General features: G+C 54.0%; 1 protein-coding gene across 2 annotated transcripts in view; it reads left to right on the plus strand.

Moving 5' to 3' along the window:
- Window positions 1-533: 533 nt before the first annotated feature.
- IRF5 (interferon regulatory factor 5) overlaps window positions 534-26,901 on the plus strand; it is a 38,631-nt gene continuing 12,263 nt past the window's right edge. Inside the window, exons 1-3 of one of the 2 annotated variants that reach the window (XM_073328967.1) lie at window positions 534-2,278; window positions 2,416-3,956; window positions 9,485-9,620. The gene's annotated coding sequence lies outside the window, so the exon portion shown is untranslated. Of the gene's footprint in view, window positions 2,279-2,415; window positions 3,957-5,848; window positions 6,042-9,484; window positions 9,621-26,901 lie in introns of those variants that run through there. The other variant, XM_073328966.1, reaches the window with a different exon arrangement.

The following is a 26,901-nucleotide window of genomic DNA, read 5'->3' on the forward strand; positions in this document are numbered from 1 at the left end:
GCCGCCCGCGCCAGGCGGCCCCCAGTGAGAACTGACCAACCCGCGGCGGCCAATCGTTGAGCCGGGCTGGGTGAAAGGGGCGGAGCGATCTCAGGAGGCGAACCAATGGGAGCGGAGAAAAGCGAAGGGGCGGGGACAGTTTCATAGCCCTCGCTGGCGGCCCAGAGGAAGCCGGGGAGGCCCCTAGTCCCCCTTCCCGCTGCATCCCCCGCCTCCCCCTCGCGGCGCTGAGCGAGTGCCCAGGTGCATTGTGGGTACGCGGGTCGGCATTGGCCAGGGTCCGGGCGGGGCCCGGCCAGGGGGCCCGGGGGGCGCAGGGCTAGGAGGGGGCAGGGCCCAGGACGGGGCACGGCCCAGCCAGAAGGCCTGGGGGGTGCAGGGGCAGGGCATAGCTACAGGGCTTGGGGTGTACTGGGCTGGGCAGGGGAATGTGCAGGGCTGGCAGGTGCAGGGTATAGGACGGGGGGGGTGCGGGGTCAGGAGGGGTCAGGGCCTAACCACAGGGCCTGGGGTGTGCAAGGCTGGGGTGGGCACCCGTGCAGCCAGAGGACTTGGGGGTACTGGGCCTAGGACAGGGGTAGGGATGTCCCAGGATGGCGGCACTGCAGCCTGGCTCCTTCAGCCTAGCCCTGTCTCACTCGAGCTGTGGGAGCAGCTCCATTAGCTGCTGGGAGTATTGGGCTGTTACCTCTCTGGACAGGAAGTGGATGTGATGCACACGCTCCACCAGCATGTGGCAGCAGCACTGACCCTCGCAGAGCCCATCCCTGCAATGCTGGAGTGAGGTGATGATGCCTGGAGCCATGGCACCCTTGGTGATGTTCACGAGGGGAGCTTCCCCCAGGGAACTACTGCACGCCAGCTACTCATCAAGGTCCTGCCCTACTGAAGTCAGTAGGGACGTTACCATCCACATTAACTGATGCAGGCTCAGGCCCCAAGTCCAGAATCTAAATACCCCAGGTGTCAATAACCAGACACTGACATAGGGCATGAACTAGAGGTAGGACTGCACAGTCAGGACCAAAAACAGAACAGGGATATGAATGACATGAGCAGCAATCCTCATGAAGTGAACTATTCTTAATCATATCACAAACAACCAGGCTGGCTACATATTCATATCCTAGATTGATGGCTGTGTCAAATAGAGGTCCCCAAACATCTAGGCCTTGTAACTTGTATCCTGTAACTTTAAATTCATTATTCCTAGGTGTGGAAGGATTTCTTTTTTTTATTGGTTGATGTCGGTAAAGCTCAGTTTCCCTGTACACTCCCCAAACTGACAAAAATATTTTCAGCGATAACAATAGAAATGTACAGACAGGCAATGTAAGAAAGATGCTGCTTGAGAACTTACTGTGGTTTAGAATGTTGAATGAGGCTTGTTACAAATGGACTAGCGTATGAATAGTGAACAGGTGTGATTTATTGATTTAAGGATATTTAATTTGTATGATTTTGACAATTTGTGTTTTAACAGTTTGTAAAGCTTTGCCTTTTTGAATATCAGTGTCTATTGTCCTTAGTCTGCGCCCCCCCCCATATCCCACAATTGAAAATTTAAACGGATAAAAATCTAAAAAAAAATGCTTAAAATAAACATTGATATCAATCAAAATTATAAAAAAGTTAAATTCTGCCAAGAGTAATTATTTTCCAGTTTAATTTCTCTCACTTGACTTAGTTACATGCCACTTTGTGTCCCAGCCAGCAATCACACCAAAATATCACTGATTTGTTAAGTAACCAAAATAAACAAATCCTGGACACTTTAGAATCTTTAAATCGGGATTTGACATCTTTTTAAGAGGAGAGAGGTTTTGTCTGGTTAAACCACAAGTTATTGGCCCTGATACAGGAATCGCAGCATGAAATTCTATGGCCACGTTATGCAAGAGGTTAGATTAGATTATCATAGCGGTCCTTCTGGTGTTAAAATCTGTGAACTTCCTTTACATCACCTCCATTTGACAAATGAGGAGAAGGTGGCATGTTGAGGAGAAATGACCCACACAGCAAGTCAAGAGCAGAGCTAGGAACAGAAACCAGGAGTCCTGATTCCCTGTCACCAAGCCAATATCTATGTTAAATTCAACATTACCTTTGAAAAAGAGGAGATAAAAGTCTGTGATTGTCAGTCTAGTATTTCTGACATCTTTATGGGGAAACTGGAGACTTGCAGCTTGTGTGGGAGGTTTTCTTCATGTGTCTATCTCTGCAGCTGGAACGGGTCTGATGACTAAATTCATTGACACAGTACTGTGGAACAGCTCAGGTACTGTCAGAGATCCCCTGGGCTAAATCCCAACCTTTTATCCAAATTAAATAACATTCCTGGTCAGCCTCAACAATGCACGTGAAGCTGATCAAATCAAGTAAATGAATATTTTACATTTCTGTGGAACTTTTCAGTTTCAGATATTTAGAAGTGACTGGCAACAGCTGTTTGGTGTGTGGAAACACTGTGCAACCTAACTATCGTGGCTGCTGCTACAATACCAGCAGGAATAGCTGGGAATATCTTGCTCTGAAATACAGCCACCCTGCTGTGAGTCAGGAATCTGGGACATGGATCAACAGAGAGAATTTTGGACCAAGGACTTCAGAGCAAAAACCCTACTTATGAAAAGTGCCATGGAATCCTTAATACATACATAGAACAAACAGAATATTGGCACTCAAGGTCTCATCTAAAAGACCTTCATGCAGTAAACTGCAGGGAGCTCATCAGTTTATTGACCTTGGTTGGAAGGATGAAGAGCTAGGGGAACCCTGCTGGAATCTGAAGCTGTGATTTCATAGAATCTGAGTGTCTGGAGGCTCCTGGTTAGCAGTTGCAAAAACTGCTTTAGCTAAGAAAACCTATCATTTCCTACCAAAAACTCTTTGGTGAGAGGCTGGAATATTTTAAGCTGTGCAAATCAGAATTCTGCTTCGTTAGAACGGAGTTCCAGCTTGTTGCTTTTAAAGGAATATGTTCCAAGGGAAGTCTTGTCTCGAAAGGAAGGTTTGGAAAGAAGATGTAATGGAACAAATAAATTGTTTCAGTTCCATTCTCTTCTGAGCCCCAGATCCCTGCCACGTACTGAATGGCCAGCAGAGAGGGATATCACTCCATTCCCCTTTGTGTAGGATGGCAGGCATGGAAATCTCATTTTGCGGTTAAGTTTTGACATCAGGATTAAAAAGAGTTTAATCGGGTTAATTTCACTTCACCAGGTGACTGCTGCGTGGGTGGGACACAGCACGCACTGGGTTCTCTTGAAAACACTTCAGGCTTCTACTGGGCCTGGAGTAACTATGATGTGCTCAACAACAGCTTACACCCAGTGCTTAAAAATACCACCAATGGTATTGCTCCTTCCTCTTTCTAAAAAGTGTCACAACATCTTGGACAGCTGCTTGTGAGATGGACACCAGCTGGAAGACGGGACCTCAGCCTAAATTCTCCGAAGCAGAGCATCTCTCTGGAGCACCCATTGTGCTATGCTGCAACACAGCTGTTCTTAAACGGTGGCCCCTGGACCAATTGGTAAGCCTCAGGGCATTTGGTCCCCACGTAGCGGGCTGGCCACATAGGGCTGGCTTCTCCTCCTTGTAGGCAGCTTCTGCACTTCATCAAAAGCTAGTTTCAAATACTATACAAATCTCCCCTGAAGAAGTGTTATCCCAGTGTGAGAGACTCACCCGAGCCCACCTTGGCTTGCTGGGTTTACTAACAAGAGTGTGATGCCAATGAGCCACACCAAGGTTTCCACTTGGGACAGAGCTTGGATGAAGGTACCTAGAAGAGGCCAGTCAACAGCTGGCCAAGGGAAGCCATTTTCTCCACGGAAGAGGAGGGCTGGCAAGGGTTCCCAGGCACACACTGAGTTTGACAAGAGAAGCTTCATCGTGAATGAAGGGCTGGAGTGGATGGGCTGCCCGTGCGGGGGAATAGCTCCCCCATCCAGGTGAAACTCATGTCTCAGTCAGTCCAACTCAACCGTACTGGGGAGGTGAGGGGCTGGCACAGATCTCTGGCTAGATCAACAGGTGGCACAGGGCAGGATACCTAGGGAGAGGGGCTGGCCCGGGTGAGCGGCTCCCCAGGCAGGTGAGGGGCTGGCCCAGGTGAGCGGCTCCCCAGGCTGGTGAGGGGCTGGCCCAGGTGAGCGGCTCCCCAGGCGGGTGAGGGGCTGGCCCGGGTGAGCGGCTCCCCAGGCGGGTGAGGGGCTGGCCCGGGTGAGCGGCTCCCCAGGCGGGTGAGGGGCTGGCCCGGGTGAGCGGCTCCCCAGGCGGGTGAGGGGCTGGCCCGGGTGAGCGGCTCCCCAGGCGGGTGAGGGGCTGGCCCGGGTGAGCGGCTCCCCAGGCGGGTGAGGGGCTGGCCCGGGTGAGCGGCTCCCCAGGCGGGTGAGGGGCTGGCCCGGGTGAGCGGCTCCCCAGGCGGGTGAGCGGCTGGCCCGGGTGAGGGGCTCCCCAGGCGGGTGAGGGGCTCCCCAGGCGGGTGAGGGGCTCCCCAGGCGGGTGAGGGGCTGGCCCAGGTGAGCGGCTCCCCAGGCGGGTGAGGGGCTGGCCCGGGTGAGCGGCTCCCCAGGCGGGTGAGGGGCTGGCCCGGGTGAGCGGCTCCCCAGGCGGGTGAGGGGCTGGCCCGGGTGAGCGGCTCCCCAGGCGGGTGAGGGGCTGGCCCGGGTGAGCGGCTCCCCAGGCGGGTGAGGGGCTCCCCAGGCGGGTGAGGGGCTCCCCAGGCGGGTGAGGGGCTCCCCAGGCGGGTGAGGGGCTCCCCAGGCAGGTGAGGGGCTGGCCCGGGTGAGCGGCTCCCCAGGCAGGTGAGGGGCTGGCCCGGGTGAGGGGCTCCCCAGGCGGGTGAGGGGCTGGCCCTGGGCGGGTGCGGGGCTCCCGGGCGGCGAGGCGGGGCTGGCCCTGGGCGGGTGAGGGGCTCCCCAGGCGGGTGAGGGGCTGGGCCGGGTGAGCGGCTCCCCAGGCGGGTGAGGGGCTCCCCAGGCGGGTGAGGGGCTCCCCAGGCGGGTGAGGGGCTGGGCCGGGTGAGCGGCTCCCCAGGCAGGTGAGGGGCTGGCCCGGGTGAGCGGCTCCCCAGGCAGGTGAGGGGCTGGCCCTGGGCGGGTGCGGGGCTCCCCAGGCGGGTGCGGGGCTCCCCAGGCGGGTGAGGGGCTGGCCCGGGTGCGGGGCTCCCCAGGCGGGTGCGGGGCTCCCCAGGCGGGTGAGGGGCTGGCCCGGGTGAGCGGCTCCCCAGGCGGGTGAGGGGCTGGCCCTGGGCGGGTGAGGGGCTCCCCCTGGGCGGGTGAGGGGCTGGGCCGGGTGAGCGGCTCCCCAGGCGGGTGAGGGGCTCCCCAGGCGGGTGAGGGGCTGGGCCGGGTGAGCGGCTCCCCAGGCAGGTGAGGGGCTCCCCAGGCGGGTGAGGGGCTGGGCCGGGTGAGGGGCTCCCCAGGCGGGTGAGGGGCTCCCCAGGCGGGTGAGGGGCTGGGCCGGGTGAGCGGCTCCCCAGGCAGGTGAGGGGCTGGCCCTGGGCGGGTGCGGGGCTCCCCAGGCGGGTGCGGGGCTCCCCAGGCGGGTGAGGGGCTGGCCCGGGTGCGGGGCTCCCCAGGCGGGTGCGGGGCTCCCCAGGCGGGTGAGGGGCTGGCCCGGGTGAGCGGCTCCCCAGGCAGGTGAGGGGCTGGCCCTGGGCGGGTGAGGGGCTCCCCAGGCGGGTGCGGGGCTCCCCAGGCGGGTGAGCGGCTCCCCAGGCTGGTGAGGGGCTGGCCCTGGGCGGGTGAGCGGCTCCCCAGGCGGGTGAGGGGCTCCCCCTGGGCGGGTGCGGGGCTCCCCCTGGGCGGGTGAGGGGCTCCCCAGGCGGGTGCGGGGCTCCCGGGCGGCGAGGCGGGGCTGGCCCCTGGGACGTCCCGGCAGGGGGTGCGGCTGAGCGGCGGGGGCGGCGGCCCCGCCATGCGGAAGTGCTGGGCGGCTGCTGCCGAAGTCAGGAGCCCGGCCCGGCTGACAGCGGCCCCCGGGCAGCGAGGGGAGCAGCCCGGCAGGAGGGTCCAGGAGCCTCCCGGCGCAGGGTGAGTCGCGGTCCCCTCCTCCCCGGGCTCCGAACCCCCCAACCCCCCGGGGCCCCGTGACTCCCACCCCCGAGTGCCCCAGCGCCCCTCCCTTGCTGGGGGAGCCCCTGAGTCCCTGTCCTGTGCCAGCCCTAGAGCCCTATGCCTGTCCTGTGCCAGCCCTAGAGCCCTATGCCTGTCCTGTGCCAGCCCTACAGCACTATGCTTGTCCTGTGCCAGCCCTACAGCCCTATGCCTGTTCTGTGCCAGCCCTACAGCCCTATGCCTGTCCTGTGCCAGCCCTAGAGCACTATGCCTGTCCTGTGCCAGCCCTACAGCCCTATGCCTGTCCTGTGCCAGCCCTACAGCCCTATGCCTGTCCTGTGCCAGCCCTACAGCCCTATGCCTGTCCTGTGCCAGCCCTACAGCCCTATGCCTGTCCTGTGCCAGCCCTAGAGCCCTATGCCTGTCCTGTGCCAGCCCTAGAGCCCTATGCCTGTCCTGTGCCAGCCCTACAGCCCTATGCCTGTCCTGTGCCAGCCCTACAGCCCTATGCCTGTCCTGTGCCAGCCCTAGAGCACTATGCCTGTCCTGTGCCAGCCCTACAGCCCTATGCCTGTCCTGTGCCAGCCCCTGCCCAGGGCCAGCCCCTCCCTATGCCAGCTCCTCGTGTGTCCAGGCTCAGCGCGGACAGGTGGGGGGCTGGCACAAGTGCCCCGGGGAATGGCGCCTCTATTTATTGGGGTGAAAAGTTTCCTGGACCGGGACCCCAACCCCGTGGGAGAGAGAGAAACTGAAAGCTGGTGGGTCCCCAGCTGAGGGGCTGGTGGGAGCTGAGGCAGCCCCCTGCCCCCGGGAGCTGCTCTGCCCCCACCCCCTGGTGTCATTAGCGCAGAGCTCTTGATCCAGCCGATATTGTTTTTTCAAGCTGATCCAAGTGAGGTGCGGCACAAGCGGGTTTATCTCTGAGTGCTGGAAACACAAACCTCCCAGATGGGCTCACTTCTCCTCACTGTCCTGCTTCTTCCTCACTGAGATAATGCACTCTGCTCTCCTGAGTCGTGTGTGGGCACACAAGCGCGCACACGTGCTCTCTCCCTGCAGAGTTGTGTGTGTGTGTGTACATACACTCTCTCCGTGCAGGGTTGCATGTGTATACACACACGCTCTCTCTCTCTCTCCCTGCAGAGTTGTGTGTGTGTACACTCTCCCCCCCCCCCCCCCGCAGGGTTGTGCTCTCGTTCTCTCTCTCTGTCTCTCCAGAGTTGTGTCTACACACAAACCCCTTGTGTACAAATTAAAGGAAGCCCCCCCCTTCCCCAAAACAGCAGGTGGGGAATAAAGACCAAAAGTTTCCTGCTGCCATTGGCGTGCGGCACAGACCTAGCAGGCTGCTCCGGAGAGCAGGACCTGCCGTGGAGATGGGCCCAGAAGGGTCCCATGCTAGATGAAGAGAGGGAGTGGGGAGAGTAGCAGGAGACCGCGCTGTTAGAGGGTTTACTTCTCACAATCAATGCAAGAGCTTTAATTGGGTTATTCCCCCTTGTGCCTATTCCTCTGTGTGCCATGTTCCCACCTTCCCCAATTCCCCACAGAGGAACATTTTTTCCCCATGTTAAGCTATTTTTCTCGGCTCAGTGACACATAGGTAGTGGGCAATCCGCTGGCAAATACCTAGGAGAAGCAGGATTAAATTAATAAAGACCCTGGCAGACAGTGTAGGTTTTACTGACAGTTTGTCAAAGGAGTTTTCAATGCTACAATGAAGACAAAATTAGGAAAACCCATCACACAATGTGGCTTTTAACCTTCCCCTGCCAGGATTGTATTCAACCGCCACAGCCCGAGAGAGGCAGCTTGTGGCACTGAATTCTAACAAACAGGAAACAGACGAGTGGGATTTGCTGGGCCAAGGCGAACAAATTGGAAACGAATAACAACTTTTAAAAATTCTCTCAGTGCCAACAGTTGAGGGGTTTGTTAGGAACAAGGAGATGAGATTTCTTAAAAAAAAACAAAAACAAAAACCAATGCAAATGTGACCTTTAGTTCGCGAGCCTCCCTTTAAAAAAGAGACAATTAGGATGAATATGGGGGAAACTCAACAAAAGCACAGTCGTTGATCGTATAACCCCCACCCAATCCTGCACTGGCTGACGGTGGCTGGATTGAATGTCATAGGCCTGCCCACCTGTCGTCTCTAGAACTTCAGGATAGTTTTTTTCCTATCAATGGCAGCTTCACAGAGATGGTGGTGGTGGTGTTTACCTTTCTCCAAAGCAACAGGCCCTGGCCATTGCCAAAGGCAGCAGCATACCAGCCTAGATGGCTCACCATGCTTCTGGACGAGTTGCAGCAGGGTTAACTGGTCATCCCTCCCAGAGCCCAGTTCTCCTTGTAATAATAAACTCATCCCTTGAATACAGGTGCTAGGAGGTGAAAGGGGAGTTCCCCTCCTTAAGCAAGGCTGTAATGACAAACACAATGACCCAGGCAGGGTGGCACAGTAGAAGCTGGTTCAGAATGCTGAATTTGTCATTTTAACAGCATGCTTCCCTGTTCCTTTCAAAAACCTAGCCCAGAATAGCAGCTGGAGGGTGGGGGAAGCCAGGCTGTTGCAGCAGAAAGGGGCAGGAGGACCTGAGTCACACACTAAACAGGGACCTGTGTGTGGATGTAAGTGTTCAAACTTGGGTGCTTCTAGCCAGACACAGAATAAGGACACTTATTTAATTGCTTAAGTGTGGATTTAGTTGTCTAAATATAGACACCCAACTCTGAAAAATGTGACCATAATATAATTGCCCAGGATAGCGTATATAGTCCTGCAAAACTTTAGGGACCAATCCTACAAGGCTCTCCTGGACAATTCTCCCTCGGATAATATTGCCTAGGAGAGCCAGTATTAATTGACAGCTGCTGTTAAGGTTTCATTGCTCCCAGAGATTACACTATAGATTCTTTGGGAGCTGGGATTGTCTCCCGGGGTTCTGAAATGTACATGTGTTTTTATTACAAAGGTCTGAAGTCATCTGCAAAACAGCTAATCCGAGTTCCCTCTCTCTACCTAGGTATTTAGATACTGTTGAGTCACAGGCACAGACCTATGGGAAAGTGAGAGACTTAAGTACTGCAACCTAAGCTGGGTGTCACTCTTGCCTGCCTGGGGTTTGGTTGCTTGCATATGAATTCCTTCCTTTTAACTGAGCTTCTGGTACTGCAAGATTTCCAAGACAAGGCAAGACATGTGGTCTGTCCAGCACCTACCACGGTGGGGCCCTGATTGAGGTCTCCGGGGGTTACTTGCGGTACAAATAAGAGGGGAAATGAAGGGGGTTGTTACGGACATGGCTAGGCTGTTTATACTCCTCCTCCCAAAGTTATGGAGTTTTCACGCTTGGTAGCTGAAAACCCATGTCTATTTCTGATGATTTGAGGAAGTGTCTCTCTCATTTTTATTTCAGATACTGAAGTTAGAAAAAACCCCAACCCGAATTTCAAATTCCCCTCTCTAACATCGAATTCAAAGCCAGACCTCCATGGGCTTCCAAGAAGTCTTGGGCCGCCTCTTCTCTCTTTCCATTCTGTGAACTACCTTAGGTAAGTCCGCTTGTCTTTTGCACATTAACTTTATGAAGGTGTCCGCTAGTGGGAAACATCCAGGCAGGAATTGATAGTGGTGTAGTGGATGTTGTATTTTTTATCTCGACCTGGTGTCTGCAGCACTGTTACCGACTAGAACAATGTGGTTATGAATGGTTAATTGCGGCTCAGACCGGGAGCAGAGCTGTGTGGGAACTGTCTGTTCTTGTAAGATCATTGTTCATGTTTAATTAACAGGTGGGAGAAGGGGTTGTAAATAAGAACCTGTTACCATGTCACCCAGCTACAGACTGTGGTCAGGTCAGAATCAAGGTTTAAGGATTGAGATAAAACTCAAGAGTCTGGAGTTAATGAAGTCGGTTTCTCCGCCTTCCACCTCCTTTAAGAAATAATGTAAAGGGACACGGTTGTCTTGAAAATCGGATCTATCTGAAAATGTTGGACCTACGATAGTTAAAAGTAGCACATAAGACTAGGAAACCTGAGAGACGTTCGCAGAAAAGCAAATCTCTGTCTTTGCGCTTTGTCATGTGGCATTTTACAGGGCTCTGTAGAGTCAGTTTCGCTGTTCCTCTTTACAGTCAATCAGTCGCTTGGTGTTTCCCTTGCTGAAAAGAAATGTAGCGTTTTTTAAATTAACTAACTTCCAGAGAATTCCCATTTCTGATGGAGTGCCTTGTATGCATCCAATGAAGTGAGCTGTAGCTCACGAAAGCTTATGCTCAAATAAATTGGTTAGTCTCTAAGGTGCCACAAGTCCTCCTTTTCTTTTTATTCCTATGGCTGTATTTTGAGAATGCCTAGGGATCCCCCTCTGGGAGCAGGACCACATTGTGCTAGTTTATGTACAAACACAGAACAAAAATCTGGCCTGGAGAGGCTAAACTGCCTGTGAAAAATGAGTGAGGCACACAAATATTTTCCTGGGTTCTGCTTACTGCGGTTTCAGCCAGTCTGCCCTTTCCTCACATTAAATGGTCCCCGCGCAGCCACCTCCGAGCAACGTGATTAAAATGATCTGGGGCTCATTTCCATGGGTTTCCACACGGGGAAGAGCCTGAAAAGATTGGGATCATTTAGTTTTGGAAAAAGACAAATAGTAGATAATACCCACTCCTGCCATGAGCGTGGGGGACTGGACTAGATGACCTCTCGAGGTCTCTTCCACTCCTATGATTCTATGATCTCTTAAACTAGCCAAGGCGTGTTAAATTTGATGTTCCGTTTGAGGTTACTGGCTAGACCTAAATGAAGTAGCGGGTGTGGTTTAAACTGAGAGCGATCATGAAGATGTGCATGAGATGTTCGTTTACAGAAAGAATCAAAGGGGCTTCCAATAAATTCCAGCAGCATTAATCTTTGTCAGCACGAACAGGATGACTGTATGAATTTCATACGGTAACAGGGATGCTGGCCAGCTGGGAGGTTGAGAAATCACCTCCCACCTTTGTGAATAGAGCCTCAAAGGGAATTTTTGCCTGATGCCTTGTCCAACAGAATGGCGGTAGAGAGTGAGCTGGTTTGCATGGGAGGACAGGCTCTCTGAATCGGCGTTGCAGGGAGATTCTCTCTTGTCTATTTTTTTTCCTTAGTCCTATTCTCAGGAACATACAGTTTGCCAGCCTAGATCAGAACATGGGTCCGTAGAGCTGAATATCGTGTCTCTAGCAAGGGCCAGTGCCTGCGACTTCAGAGTTGAAGTCCCTATGAGATGTCTCATCTGCCCCATTACATGGTATTGCCATTCCTGATATCACCTGGGGATCAGCCTGGGGCTGGATGGCAGAAAGCCTTTGCAAGCTTAGCCTTCCATCTCAGCACATCTGAGCTCTGGCCAAGGCCCTACAGAGCCCTGTCTCTGCTGTATCTCTCCCCTCTTTTCCACTCACTTGCTTTCCTCTTTCCTGGTGTCCCTCCCTCAAACCTTCTTCCTTCGCCAGTCATCCCTGGGTTCTTCTCCACGCTCTTACCAGGGGCCCGTGCACTTGCACTGCATGGCTGTGATGAAGTGGGAATGTTCTTAATGTTTTCTCTGAATACTGTATGGGTGCCTCAGTTTCCCCCAGGTATTTCTTAAGTATCTAGGTGGTGGGATAAGAGGGTGTGATTGTTGCAGAGCCCTAGAGGGCCAGTGTGATGGTGTCTGCACAGAGAATGGCCGACACCCTATCTCCTGGCCACTGACGGCCTGGGCCTCTCCTCTGCAAAGGTGCCAACTGAAGGGGTTGGAGAACAAAGAGACCAGGTGGTCTCCTGGCCTGGGAAAGAGACAAACAGAGGCCAGAGGAGGGGCAGGAGAGTTTCAGTTGGGAGCTGGCTGGGGAAATGGAGGGAGGCCCAGATGGTGCTCTGGCCTCCCTGCCCCCCAAGATGGACCTGACTGAGGGTCCTGTTCTCTGTACCTACAAGCTCTGTTTTAGACAGTGTTCCTGTCGTCTAATAAACCTTCTGTTTTACTGACTGGCTGAGAGTCACGTCTGACTGCGGAACTGGGGTGCAGGGCCCACTGGCTTCCCCAGGAGCCCCACCAGGGCAGACTAGCTGTGGGAAGCGCATGGAGGGGCAGAGGAGGCTGAATGCTCTGAGGTCAGACCCAGGAAGGTGGAAGCCGGGGGAGCTGTGTGTCCTGCAGACAGTCTGCTCCCGGAGAGGAGACTCCCCCAGAGTCCTGCCTGGCTTTGTAGGGAGCAGTTCCAGAGCATCGCCCGGGGATGGCGTGACGGTGGCTCTGCTGCGTAGGATCTTGGAGGCGGGGACTGGGTCTTATTGTTTGTCTTTTATGCACCATTTCTGAAGGCCGGGGTTCAAATCCCACTCAGGTGATGCAGTTGGGAGGGAAACAGCCTCCTGGAAAGCTCAGGACCCTCCCCTTCCCCTGCCCCCCAGCCTGCTGCATGTCTGTGTGTGGACATGGGGCGAGCTGGGGGTTGAGTCACTTTGCTGACATATTCTGTGGCTCTTGCTTTCTTTGTTCTTAATTTGCCTGTTGTCAAATGTAGGAGGTGGGCAGGTGCTCAGAACGGAAAATCAAGGCCTTCCACGTGCAAAGGGAGACGTTCTGAATGAAGGGAGGTCGCCGGAGGTCCCTGTCAAGAGGAATTGGGCAGCCACAGATGTCTGTGGGCCCAGTTGGGTTCAGGTGCATTGGCAGAGGGTGGCTGGGGGCTCAGGCCTGCAGGAACAAGGGTCTGGATTGAGGGGCGTGGCCAGAGGAGGCCCAAGGCATCAGCACATCTGTGGTGGGGGAGCCCCAGGACTGGAGCAGCAGCAGGTCTGGTACCTGAGCCCTGCTTGCCGGAGACCCAGATGGGGTAGGAGTGATGGTGTACAGGTAAGCGGGCTGGCGTTTCTCCACCATGCACCTTGTAGATGGAACCAATTCACTTTTGGAGCGATGGTTTTGTTTCCTTACCCGGTTTCTGCAATGAGACAGATCTCCAGGGAGAGCTTGGGATTTTGTTTCCCGCGGGGCTTGGCCTCTCAGAGAAAGACCCAGCTTGCAAATGTGGGGCTCCCGGCTCTTTACTCACACGCCAGTTGCTTCACCCGTCCGCCCGTCACATCCGTGGTTGCTGCTGTAGCAACCTATGTGATGTCACTGGCCGGGTTCTGAGACCTAGATGTGATGAAACAAGCAGAGGCTTAAATTGCCCAGGGGGAAGAAAGGCAGGGAGAGAGCAGGACTTCAGATAGGCGGGGGAAGAGCCATCAAACTCGGGAACCTGCAGCTCATCCAGAGCAAAAGTATTGGCCACCTCTCAGCCAATCAGATAGCAATATGCAAATCTCTGCTTGCTGGCTGGCTCGGAGGAATATTTTTTCCCCATGTCAGTGTAGACCCTATGCTGCTTACCTTGACCGTTACTGGCTTTCAGGGGCCGTCCCCCGATGCCCCACGCTGACAGTAAACTCAGAACTGCGCTCCGGGTGGGGGCGCGCACCCCGCCACAAGGAGCCGTGTGGGGACCCGCACAAGCGATGGAATAACCTCTGGGGCTGCGTGCCGACATACGTGAGGTTGATGCACTTTTGTGTTGGAGACGTGGCCTAAGAAGAATGGCTGCAGAGTGATGTCCATGGGCTCGGCCGCAGGACTTGCCAGTGCGTTTGATGGGACGCTGAGCGTGTGCCGGTGGGGACGCTGCCGTCAGGTTTCCGTGATCAGCAGGATGTCCTGCCCCTCGAGAAAGAGCGGTCTGTGTCTGTATGGCCCGGTGACTAGAGCCATTCCCCCAGGCCATGCTTGGAGCATGCGCACCTTCAGCTGGCCTCCAAATGTGCCCCCTTGTCACTGGGTCCACTCGCTGCCTCCTGGTTGCTCTGGGGATTAGCTTTGGCCAGGCATTGCGCCCGCCTCTGGCAGCATCCCTCCTGCCCTCTGCACCTCAACCCTCTGTGGTCCCTCTTCGTGCCTTGGCCCCTCCGGCCAGGTCACTGCGCGCTTCCCCTTCCGGGGGTACCAAAGTCTCTCTTGACACATGGACTCTGGCAATCTTCGTGCTCACTGCCCAGCCTGTGCCACTTCCCCAGCGGCCAGCAGGGGAACCCAGGCCCACCCACTGCTCCGGGTGCCAGCCTGGGGACCCCGTATCTGCAGCTGTGGCCTGCTTTCCTGCAAGAACCTGTTGCTCCTTCCTACAGTGCCTGGGCTTTATACAGGCCCCTCCTGTTCCTGCCCAGCTGAGCTGCCTGTCTGATCAGTCCCTGCTCCCTGGCTGCTCCTCCAGGTGCTGCCTGGGCAGTTAATCTTGCAGCTGCACCCGATTCCAGCCAGGGAGGATGGAGTCAGCAAGCGGATCCTGCCCTACTGAGTCAGCCTGGCCTGAGCCCCGTTGGCAGGATTCCAGGGCCACTGGAGTAACTCCTCGCTCTTACAAAACCTGCCATGGTGTCGGAGACCAGGACATGGTGGTCATGCCCAGGGGTTAGAGCAGGAGTTGGTGACTGGGACTGGAGCCGGAGGCAGACATCGGAGCAGAGACTCAGAGCAGGTTACCCTCGCCTGCAGTGAGGCAAGGCAAGGGAGGAGGGGACTGGCAACCCGGAGGAACAGGTCCTATCGCAGCCATGGGCGAATGCTCTGAGCAGCCCCCAAACTGCTGCTGCGGGGCACGGTTCCCACCAGTCAGGCAGCCGACTCCAGGTCAGCTGCACTCCTGTAGGTTGCTGGAGCCTGACTCCAGCTCCTGACCCATGGTCTCAATAGCGTCTGTGCACTGACTCTGTTCCCTGGGAAGGCTGAGGGGCCAAGTCTAACGTGCCGAGATTCAAACCTGTGAGTGCGGAAACTCTGGGCGTGATGCTATTGGCTGCCTGTGGCTCTGCCAATATTTACTGTCTAGGTCAATTCTTGTTAATCTCGGCAGTAATCTTACCCGGCACTCACCGAGCACTTTACATTTCCAAAGCGCTGAGCAAACTTTGGCTGGCTCCCAATGACAGTCAGAAATCTCTCTGAGGGCTTGGGGTTAACACTCTGCTTCAACCAGGAAACCCAACTGCTCACTGAGCAGCACCATGCAGAGCAGATCCCAGGTCACGAGGGGAAAGGGCTTGAGGATCATTCCTGGCCCCATTTATACTGAACCCTCCCACAAAGGAAAACCCGCAGTTCAGGGGTACTGGTAGCTTATCCCCAGAGTTTCAGGGCTGGAACTGAGGTTACAAGTTGGGACCGAGTTGTTGGCAGAGCAATGTGTGGGGCGCCCAGAGCTGGCATAGCAGGGGCTGCGGGTCGGGATTGAGGGGCACAGGCAAAGCAGTGGGGAGTGGGGGGAGCCCAGAGCTGGGATAGCGGGGGGCTGCGGATCAGGAGTGAGGGGCACTGGCAGATCTTGGGGAGGGGGGAGCCCAGGGCTTGGAGAGCAGCGGGCTGCGGGTCGGGATTGAGGGGCACCAGCAGAACTGTGCGCGGAGAGCGTGGAAGAACTGGAAACTTGAATCTGTTTTCTCAATGTAATTTATTTGCCTTGATGGTTTTTGGTTACCTGGCTTTCCAAGAATGTCCGGGTCCTGGTACAGTAACAATAACCAGCTGCCAGCAAACCAGAGCTTCCCTCTGCCTGCTCTCCTGGGAGGATCAGAAGTGCGGTGTGTGAAAGCAGGCGATTCTGGGCAGAAACCCGGTGGACAAGGCAGTTGCAGCTGCCCACAAGTGATTCTGTGTTTCTTCGGGCGGTGTGGATGTGGGGGGCGGGGGTCAGTTATGCAATTACCTGACTGGCCAGAAAGATATAGGAAGAAGCGAGAAAGGAGCAGAAGAGTAGAAAAAAAGGAGAGAGAGAGAGGAGACAGGAAAGTGGACCATAAGGATGAGGTCTGGCTATGTGGAAACATAGGTAGGTGACATTTATGGCCTAGAGTACAAGATCATAGGTGCACTTAGGAGAAAGAGATCTCCTCTAAAGGGTTGCTCCTTGAGGGGTGTGACTGTCTCCATGATGAGAGACAAGATCTCCTGCGTCCAGCCCCTTGGTCTTTCCAGGGTGCAGGGAGGCTCCCTGATGGGGGTCTCGCGACTGATGCATAACAGGGAAGGCTCAGAGCTTGAAAAGATACCGAAAGGAGGCCGGTGAGCACAGGAAGCTGGTTGGTGAGAGAGAGAAGCCAAGCTCTGTTTTGCAGTGGGTCAGAAGGGGTCCTGGCATTGACTGAGCCAAGGGTAGCAAATACAGGTTTGCCCCCAGATTTGGTGACCGTGTCTAGAGGGAGCGTGTTGCATTCTGGGCTGTGCCGGGGCAGAGTGTCACAGCTGGAATATTGGGAAAGGGGCTGATTTTCCTCCTGCATTTGGCAGCTGTCCATGGTTACACACCCCCTGCTTCGGGCTGTTGGCTGTGCTCTGCGTTGGCTGTTCCGGCGGGGCTGCCGGTGGCGATGGGCCCCTTGTCAGGGCGCTGGAGAGCGTTCTGTGAGCACGCGTGGCCTGCGTTGGAGTTAGGAAAGGTTCTGCTTGCAAAGAGGGGATGTTTCCTCACCTATTGTGTGTCATTTCCTTTCTGGCTGTGACTAAGCACCGATCTGAAACCTCCACTTCCCTTCCCTGCCATGTGGCAAGAACTCCCAGGGCAGGCGTCTGACCCACCAGGCAGGGCTGCCCTTGGCAAGCCGTCCGACGCGAAGGGATGCCCAGGAGGCCAGCTGCCCGCCACGCAGCTCTGAGCAGCAAAGCCCTTGGATGTGAGTTTGCACTGTAACTGGGTTTGTTAGTGTGTGTGCGCACGCGCCACTGCCCCCTGCTGGATGGAATCAGAACTGCTTGTGCATGTGTCCTAGGCCTTGCACTGCTAATGGCGAGTGGAGGGTCTCCTTTGGCTGAAGAGATAGGGGTGTTGTGGAGCAGTAATAATAGATAATATGGAGATACACCGATCTCATAGAACTGGAAGGGACCTTGAAAGGTCATAGAGTTGAGTCCAATCCCCTGCCTTCACAGGGGGACCAAGTACTGTCCTTATTTTTGCCCCAGATCCCTAAATGGCCCCCTCAAGGATTGAACTCACAATCCTGGGTTTAGCAGGCCAATGCTCAAACCACTGAGCTATCCCCAGTAAGATCAGGGTGCTATCCCCGTGGTGCTGTGACGTTCCAGATGCACACAGGGTGCAGCCTATGTCCCCGGCTGGCCAGGATTTTGTTGTTGTATGTTGTATTTTGCACTCTCCAGCGTTCTTTACCTCCTTCTCTTAGCAGCTGCTCACAAGCCTCTCTTACCAACCATTCCTAGCCCCTTCCATGTGGGCCAAGGCTGGTTTCTGCTGCCCCAGCACCATGTGTGGTGGCCAGCCCACGGCCAGAAGCTGTTTGCAGAGCACGGCAAATTTTATTGGTCCTGCAAAACCCAAGCACTGCACCGCACGTTCCCGAGCACTGTCTCTTGGCGCCGTGTCTAGTAGCCAGCTACACCTGGATCCGCACACCTCTCCTCCAGAGCGTGCTCTTCGTAACTTTGCGGCTGTTACTTCTATGTTCGTGTAAGTACCCTGGTGCGGGCGTGGCTAGCAGAATGCTGCACCCCCTGCTGGTTGGTTGTGGAGCCCGGAGCGTGACCAGATAGTTTTTTAAAGCAACGGCAACCATGCAAAGTTCTGTTGTCTCTCAATGTTCCCGTCTAACCCTTCCCTAGTGGGAGGGGTGGGACTTGGTGACCTTTTCTGTTCCTAATTGCTTAGCTCAGCCAGTATCCTGCCCTGCCTGTTACTGGTGGGTTGGTGCCAGTTACTACAAATATTCGGCCAATTAAGTATTTTTTAAGTCTTTCCAAAGATACCTGTTTTTTAAGAGTGCAACTTAAATTATTTCTAGAATCCCCACAAGCCTGGAAAGTCCCCTGTCGTCCCCCATGCTGGTCATGCGGTGCAGGGTAGCAAAATGTTGGTAGCAAAGTTCTGCTTTCAAGTAGCTGTACTGTGAAGTCCCGGGAGGGCATGAATAATGTGGAAGAAGGCTGTTTAAAGAGCAGTGAAGTGCTGTTCCCTCTGGCTCTGGGAGCTGAAAGACAGATGCGGGAACTGGATAAGGGGAAGGCTCCTGTTTTTTCCCTCTGCACATGCCCTTAAATCTTGGTACATCAGTTTCTGCTGCAAGCCTAGAATCTGTTTATTGGCTCTTCATCCTCATGCATCAGGGCATAAACTGATCGGCAGCTGGGGTCAGGAAGAGGTTTCGTGGGAAATGCATGGTTGTGGGAGATGAGGAGGCATTCTGATATCCTCTGGAGCAACTAGCACCAGCCACTGTTAGGTACAGGATGCCAGACAAACTGGACCACAGCAGTGTTTGCACAGAGCTGACCCCAATTCCTACTCCCCCTTGCTCAGCTGCTGGCATCGATTACCCCAGTTCCCTTGCCTGACATCTGAGGGGTGAAGAGAGCTCTGCAAAGAGTGACTCCTAGCTGAAATCAGCTCTGGCTGAGAGTAGCTAAGCATGGCTTCTACCACTGTCTATCCAGTACCTCCCTTATAGCCTGTCTCCATGCCTCAGCTTCCTCCTCTGTACAGTGGGGCTAGTGATATGCACTCATCACCAGTACAGGGCCTATGGCACACAGTCAAGCAAGCCTGCTTCCATCCAGGAGATGGCAGCTCTTTGTATTCCAGTAGCACTGAAAGGCGCCCACCAAGGGTCCTAGTGTGCCAGGTGCTGTACACACAGATAAAGGAACACACAGTACGGTCCTTGCCCCAGAGAGCGTCGAAGGTGGGCTACAGCAGATGGGTGACACCAAGCGTACAGGCAGGAAGATGGACATGGTGCCCAAGAAACAATCCCGTTTCGTGCACTCAGCAGCAGGCCCACGCTGGCCAGGTGTTTGGGGCCGGTTTCTGTCCTTTGTTCCACACTCTGAGGCAGAGCTTTTCCCTGTTCATCATCAGCTCCCTTTCTGCTTTGGGGATTCCTGGTGAGTGTGGCGTGTGTGTGTGTGAGACAGAGGTGGATTAAGGTCTCCTGAGGCCCTGGGCTGGAGCAAGGGTGGGGCCCTGGTGCTGGAACCATGACCCTGCCCCACCCTGTCCACCTGCGGCCCTGCCCCTTCTGCCTGAAGCCCCGCCCATGGCCCCACCCTGTTCCATCCCCTTGCCCATGGCCTGCCTCCATTCCACCCCTTTCCCCACAGCCCTGCCCCCCGCTCACTCCTGTCCATGCCTCTCTCCCCCCGCTGCAGAGAGCAAGAGCTCCTCCAATCCTGGAGTCATGGCGAGGGAAGATTTTTCCGGGGCCCCCAAATTGGCTGGGGCCCTTGCGCATGGGCCCTGTTGGCCCGTGGGGTAATCCGCCACTGGCATGTGTGGTGTGAATGGCACGTAACTGTTTGGTTTTTTTAAGTCTCTAAATCACTACCGCATGCTTAGCTCTCCCGAGAATGGAAGCGAGAGAACTCTCCTAGACAGTCGTTTTGTTCTGGCTTTGTACAGCTCCTGGCACGTTCGAGGTTTTCCCCATTTTCTTCTTACCTGCGTCCCAGGAAGGACTAGCTCAGCCAGTTGTTTTCTGGCCACTGGGGCTGAGCGGAAGCTGCAGCAGGTTCTAGTCAAGCAGAGCGGGGCAAGTGAGGGTGTCTTAAAGGAGAAGGGTGGCACAGAGTTAAGAATTGCACCCTAGGTCGTGTCTGAGCCCTGGTTCAGCGGGGAACTTAAAGGCAAGTGCCTAACTTTAAGCATATGAGGAAACTTAGTGAAGTCAGTGGAACTACTCATGTGCAGGGCAGCGATATTCTTTTTGTGGGAAACTGAGGCACAGAGAGACTAAGTGGCTTGCCCAAGTTAAACAGGGAGTCTTTGGCAGAGCCAGGAATTGCATCCAGGTCTCCCAGCACCCTCCCCACTAGATCTACCCCGGCCCCATCAATCAGGAACTTCTCATACTGCACTATGGCAATTACCAACCTGACAGACTCATCCTGAAAGGTATTTTGGTGCCTAACTTCTATTGGTTTCAGCCTTTGAGGATCCAGGACTTAGCAAATTTCACTTCTAAGCCCCTTTCTTCCTCCTGCTCATTACTCTGTCCACTGTAATGGCCCCCGGAGTGTATGTGGGGATCGGGGCCACTGCATTGGGTGGACAGGATCAGAACTGTGTGCCCTAGTCCTCTGTCTGTCGCTTACCATTGCTCTCGTGACAGGGGCCCGTGTTTTCACAACAGCTTGGTTGTCGTTCTCCAGACTGACCCTAGCACCCAGCACAGTGACAAATGCCCAGTATTACAGGGACAACATCAGTCTAACCGGGACATTTCCACGTGGAAAGCTGCACCTAACAGTAACTGACAGCGCACTGGATAGTCAGTGTCAGTTTTCCTCTGGGTAGTCAGCTGTTTGGAGAGAGTCTTCCCTGCAGAAACAAGGACAAGAACTACATTTGCTAATTTAAATCAACCTGCTCTGTTACAAAGAGGAAACCTTGATTTAAATAAACAATTTTAATCATGTTTTGCATTTGCACTTTTTATTTTTCTAAAGACAGGTTAGTTCGCGTTGGCTGGTAACCATTAAAACACATTGATTTGCAGCCTTTGTGCTAAATTCGGGGCTTCTTTTTGCTAACCAGGAGGATATGCTATATTGAGACACTTTTATTTAAGCAATTATGCAGTTTGAAATACATTTATTCATCTTCTTAATTTTTACATTTTTATTAAATTAGAAAATGGGGAATGAAACGTTTCTTATACAATAGATGATTAAGTTTAACTTGGATGAGAATTCAAATTCAATTAAAAATGCACAAAAACACCGTTTTTTCCCCTTAAACTAACTTAAAAGTGCTGGATGCTTGAGAAAAAACAATTGATCAAAAAGTTTATCAAAACATGTTTTGCATTTAAAACTAACGAGTTATAAAAGAAAGGAAGTATCTGCAGTTAGTGAACTGAATGGATTGTTTCTAGTCACCACATCCCTCAAGGTTTTAGAATTAGTAGAGCTCATCCTCTCACACCTAGTTTTTATTTACAGATTGGGAGAGGAAAACAAGCTTTCCTGCTTTTGCATCTCCCAATTGGTTTCTTAATTTGAAGGAACTAGTAGTCATTGAACTGACCTAGCTGAATAAGCTGATCTGAAGAAAATATTCTAAAATAGTTTAGAATTTCAGCAAACTCGGGTTCCAGGTGCTTCACCAGCAACTTCTACCGGTTCAGTGGTCTGACTTTCTTTAAAACTTGGCAGCGAACATGTACTGCTTCATAGTATTATTTCGTATTTAAATTAAATGATGTTGATAGATTATAATAAATGTAGGCCTTAACATAGGTCATCAATTTCAAATGTAATTTATGTAATTAAAAAAATATTTATATACATTTTAAAAAATCCAATGTTTTAAATGGATTTTTATCCTTTGGTTTGTAAGAACAGTTCGGGCCAGGTGAGTCCAACACCACCAGATATGGGGTGGCTGTTAGTCCTGGGGAGAGTTTGCAGATCCTTTTGGAAGGGGACGAGACTTGAAGTGGCCGTTGTCCCTTTAAGTGTCGCTGGCCCCAGTGCCCACCCCGGGGCACTTCCTCATTCCTGTGCTCTGCAGAGCAGCTGTTCCCTCTCACTGCTTCCTGTTGCCTAACCAGGGTTTATTCCATAACAACGCTTTACTCTTCCCTGTGGTCGTGTATTTTCCTCGGGAGGCTTTTTGGAGCAGCGCTCTCTGTAGCTTTTCATCAGCTCTACTGAATTAGCCTCACTTTTCCTCCTGATGATTGTTGTTGCTCTTCTTCGAGCTCCTTCCTCTTGGTCTGTCTCTCTGCTGCGGACGTGCTGCAGGCAGAATGTAAGCGGGTGGCTGCATGCGCTCCATGTGTGCCCCCTACAGGCCCCGGCACTGTGGGTCTTGGGTCACTCCAGTGCGAAGGGAGGGCAAAATGCTACCCGGTCGGGATAGACTAGCCTTGCACTGACATTGAATGCTCAAAAACCATGAGCCAGCCCCGGTCCCCCACCATCACCACCGCGGTCATGAGACTGGCTTAAAAAACCCTTGTGATTAAAATAAATATAGGCAGGGTTCTTTGCAATTGCCTTCTGGGTTCGATGCTGTTTGGGTCACATTTTCAGGCTTTTCACAACCACCATGGCTAGAAAGGTACCTGTTTTTTTTTTTTTTTTTTTTAAAATGGCAGCTGATATTCTCCTGCATTCACATGACTCTAGGAACTGGTGCTTTAAGTTAAACACCTGCTGTCACGAGAGATGGCCATCTGGCACCTGTCGTAAGAGGTGACACCAGGTGCAGGGCCCCAGAGGAATTAGCCCACAGTTGGCACTAAGACAAGTGGGGTAACAATGAGCACATCACAAACCATGGCTATGTATAGGGCCCTACCAAATTCACGGTCCGTTGTGGTCAATTTCACGGTCATAGGATTTAAAAAATCATAAATGTCTTGATTTCAGCTATTTAAATCTGAAATTTCATGGTGGTGTAACTGTAGGGGTCCTGACCCAAAACCGAGTCCGGGGGGGGGGGGGGTTGCGGTACCGTTACCCTGACTTCTGCATTGGTCCCGGTGATGGCGCTGCCTTCAGAGCTGGAGAGGGGCGGCTGCTTCCCAGGAGCCCAGCTCTGAAGGCAGAGCCGCCGCCAGCAGCAGCGCAGAAGGGAGGATGGCCTGGTGTGGTGTCGTCACCCTTACCTCTGTGCTGCTCCCGGCAGAGCGGGGCCCTCAGTCAGCAGCCGCTGCTCTCCAGCCCTGAAGGCAGCACAGATGTAAAGGTGACAATACTGCAACCTGCCTAAAATAACCTTGCCACCCCCCTGCAACTCCCTTTTGGCTCAGGATCCCCAATTTGAGAGAGGCTGTGGGATCTGTATGGTATAGGGTAAAAGCACCCACAAGACCAGATTTCACGATCTGTGACGCATTTTTCATGGCCGTGAATTTGGTAGGGCCCTAACTACGTATGCACATAAAACCCGTGCTTGTCGGTGGGGCCTATCCCAGCCTCCGACTCCTTCACTTGCAAATAGCACATGATTGACATGACTGTCGCGTGTGTATCTGCGGAACACGTGCCTTGATCTAGCTGGGAGCTGAGATGCACACCGGGAAGCGGTTTGACTTGAGGGGGAGTTTGCTGTTGGGGGAAGGAGTCCATGGGTGTGTTTGGCTGGGCACATGAGCCGGGCTGCGGGTGGATGTGAGCGTCGACTCAGCAGCTGTTTCGCTGGATGTGCAGTGGTTCTGTCCAAAGGAAATGCGCTTGAGCAACCTCGATTCTTGGGAAATCAAATGTTTGTCTTGGGAATAAAATAATAATAGCCTGCATTCCACCACTCTGACGCTTGCTGATCAGTGCCTTACGCCGCGTGCTGCCCCACAGACCTCCCTGCGGCTAGTTACTACTAAACGGGAGGACAGGTGGCAGAATCTTGCCCAATAAGTTGAGGAGTTGCACACCCATCACTGAAATGCAGCCACCTCTGGGGTGGAATGTGGGAGCTGCTTCACAGTGGACAGTAACGCTGGAGAAGAGTTTGAGACAGGAAGTGAAGCCTGACACTCTTTGGAGGGACCCTCCTCTCAGGTTAAAGGCAAGGGACCAAAAAGAAACCTGGGGTTGCTTGAGTTCAAGGGAAGAAACGGGCCAAAGAAGTTAACGTAACCCAGTCACTGTCTAGCATCAAACAGTGTTAAACAAGGTCCTGAGTTTGGTGTACAGAGATCTATGTCTGCTTTCCACAATGGCAAAGGCAACATCCAACATCCCGTTAGCCTTTACTAAAGGTATGGAAAAGGGAGAAAACTAGTTCAAGCCTGTGAAATGTATTCTCTTAAGTGAGGCTTTCCTTTTCACAGCCTCCCATGTCCCCTTTCCCTTTAGCTGGGGAGAGTTTTAGAAGGAAACCCCCCCTTGTTTGACCAGCCCTTAGGTGGTACCAAAGATGGGGGTAACTGTCCTTTGGGGGAGAAGAGAAGTTCTATTCACTGAGATGGGCTGGCGCTCGGGTGACCAGATGTCCCAATTTTTATAGGGACGGTCCTAATATTTGGGGCTTTGTCTTATACAGGCGTCTGTTACCCTCACCCCCATCCTGATTTGTCAGACTTGCTATCCGCTCCCCCTAGCTGGAGCGGTTGTTTCTGCTTTTTAATGTCTGGTCCTGTTTCATCCCAGGTGGTGGATGGGATTCAGCTGGAGCCAGTAGGGGTGGCTGTGTCATCTGGGTCCCTCTCTCTGGCCTGGCCTGGTCTGGTCAGGACATCTGTTAGGATTGGCACTAAGGTCAGGGGTCCCAGGAGCTGGGGTCGGGGGTGGCTGCCAGGATGCTGATGCTTGTGTGTCTGTCCTTCTGTCTGTTCTTTTCCCCCAGAGTCTCTCTCTCTTTAAGGACCCCAGAAGGGAGTGGTGGGTGGAACAGCCCATCCCCGCATTATTTTGTCCACTAATTAGGCCTAATATCCGACACACCAACTTCAGTTTGTTAATTTCTGGTTCCACATCTTCTGTTTTTAACTAGCATCGTTTCAACAGTCCTGGGATTACAGCGACATGGGTATACACTAATCCGGTTTCTCTCTCTGGATTTCTTGCACCTGTTCCCTTCCACGGTGGTCGTTGTACACAACGGTGATGTTCGATGACTGTATGCTCGTGGTGTGTGTATGTAAACTCCAATGTATTCAGTGCAAGGGAGGTCACAGCTGTGTGCCCAGAGCTGGGGGTTGCAGGGTGGGGCCTGGACTTTGGGTGGGTGATTAAAATACACACGGAGCAGCCTGTGAAGAGCCCCGCAGGGACCAAGGGCTGTGCGGGGGTGCAGTCAGCACCCACCAGGGAGCTGTGCCAGTTGGGGAAAGGGGCTCCCCATCGTGTGGGGTGTCTAAGATCATACTAGACTGGAGGGAAGAGCTTTCCCCAGGCCCTGGGCTAGGTGGAGCCCCCGCCACCCCCGCCCCACCTCCCCGGTGGGTGTCTGTCGCTCTCCTCCCCAGGGGACGAGATGACGTTCCTGTTTCAGGGCTCTTGCCAAGCTGCCTGAGGGCATGGGAGCAGCGGGCTAGGTGAGGCTCCTCCCCCAGGTCTACAGGAGACGCGTGCTTGGTGTGTCGCCCCACGCCCTGCCGGCGCCAGGTGGCCTGACCAGCCCGGCGACTCGCCCAGCTCGGGCAAGCTGCAGCAAGCAGAGAGCCTCCCTGCCCAGCCCAGAGACCCTCCCGCTCTGCAAATACCAGGGTGTTGCGGGCCCCCTATAGGGCATCATCCTACCTCAGGGCTTGGCCTACCCTCCCGGAGCGATAGGTGTGCAGCCCCCTCCATGACTGTCTCCTCTCCAGGCTCGGGGCTGTTCAGTGCTCCCCCCATCCACCCTCCAAGCTTCGATGGGCCCGAGGGCAGGGCGCCGTGTGCCCCACACCCGGTGACCTGCTCCCATCGGTGCAGATTGCACAGGGCTGGGCTTGGCACTCACCTCAGAGAGAGTGAAGGAAACGCTGAGGACTGGCAGCAAATGGGGAGAGTCGGGAGCTGTGCAGCACGGCAAGGAGATCCCCTCCTCCTAGGCCCTGCCAGCCCCGCCCTGCCCATGTGGGCTGGGCTTTCTTCTCTCCTTTCCCCTGGCTTATTTGAAATCCTCTCTCCAAAGAAGCTTGGAGCGGAGGAAAAGTCCTGCTGCGTCTCCTCCATTTCCAGCGCCTGAACCCCTCCTCCTGGCAGCGCCGTTGTCCCAGAGCTGAGAGGAACCTGCCCTCCTGGCGCTGCCCCCGCATCAGCCATGCTGTAGCCAGTGTCTGCCAGCTGGCAGCTGTGAAGCCTGGGAGGGAGCAGGTGGAGCTCATGCAGAGTGTGGGGTTTTGTTTGTTTGTTTGTGTGTAGGACCTACAAAAACTGTCCCTTTTTTTTCTCTCTTGGCAATAACAGGACTTGTTTTCTGTGTGAGAAGGTTCATAGATTCCAGGAGTTGAAGGCCAGAAGGAACCACATTAGCTCACCTAGCCCATCCTGTATCACGGGCCATTACATTTCACCCCGTTACCCCTGTTTTGAGTCCAATAACTTGTGTTCGGCTAAAGCAAATCTTCCAGACAGGCTGCCAGGCTGGATCTGAGGACCCCAAGCAATGGAGAACCTTCCACGTCCCTTGGTAGTTTGTGCCAGTGGTGAACCACCTTCCCTGGTCACAATTTTTACCTGATTTTAATTTGTCTGGCTTCCGCTTCCAGCCAGTGGTTCTTGCTCTGTCTGTCTTCATGAGAACCTGGTATTTTCTCCCTTTGCAGGCACTCAGACTGTAAATCGAGTCACCTCTAAATCTTCCTTTGATCAGATAAATAGATTGACTCTTGATAGTCTCTTGAAGTCTAGATAGTCTAGATAGTCTCTTGAAGTCTCTTGCTGTCAGGCATTTTCTCCAGCCCTGCAATCGTTTCTGTGGCTCTTTTCTGCACCCTCTGCGATTTTCAACTTCCTTCTTAAAACGCAGCCCCCAGAACTGGGCTCAGTATCCCAGAAGTGGTCTCACCAAGGCCGGGTAGAGAGGTAAAATCGCCCTGCTGCTCCTAGGCACCGCTCCCGTTCATACATCCCAGAATTGCATTCGCCTTTTTGTTGCCACAACATCCCCGTGGGAGCTCATGTTGAGCTGCTTAGCAACTGTGACCCCAGAGTCTCTGCTTTCGAGGATCCCGGCCCCCATTCGCGTCCTGTGTTCCTTGTTCCTAGAGTTGTAACTTGTACAAACGTTTTGTTTGCCTGGGCCCAGCTTCCCAAGCGATCCAGATCGCTCGGTCTGACTTCAGGGCTCCGCTGGGAACCCTCCCATCCAGTGTTGGCTCCCTGTTG

The sequence above is a fragment of the Lepidochelys kempii genome, chromosome 1, assembly GCF_965140265.1.
Source record: "Lepidochelys kempii isolate rLepKem1 chromosome 1, rLepKem1.hap2, whole genome shotgun sequence".
Lineage (NCBI taxonomy): Eukaryota > Metazoa > Chordata > Testudines > Cheloniidae > Lepidochelys > Lepidochelys kempii.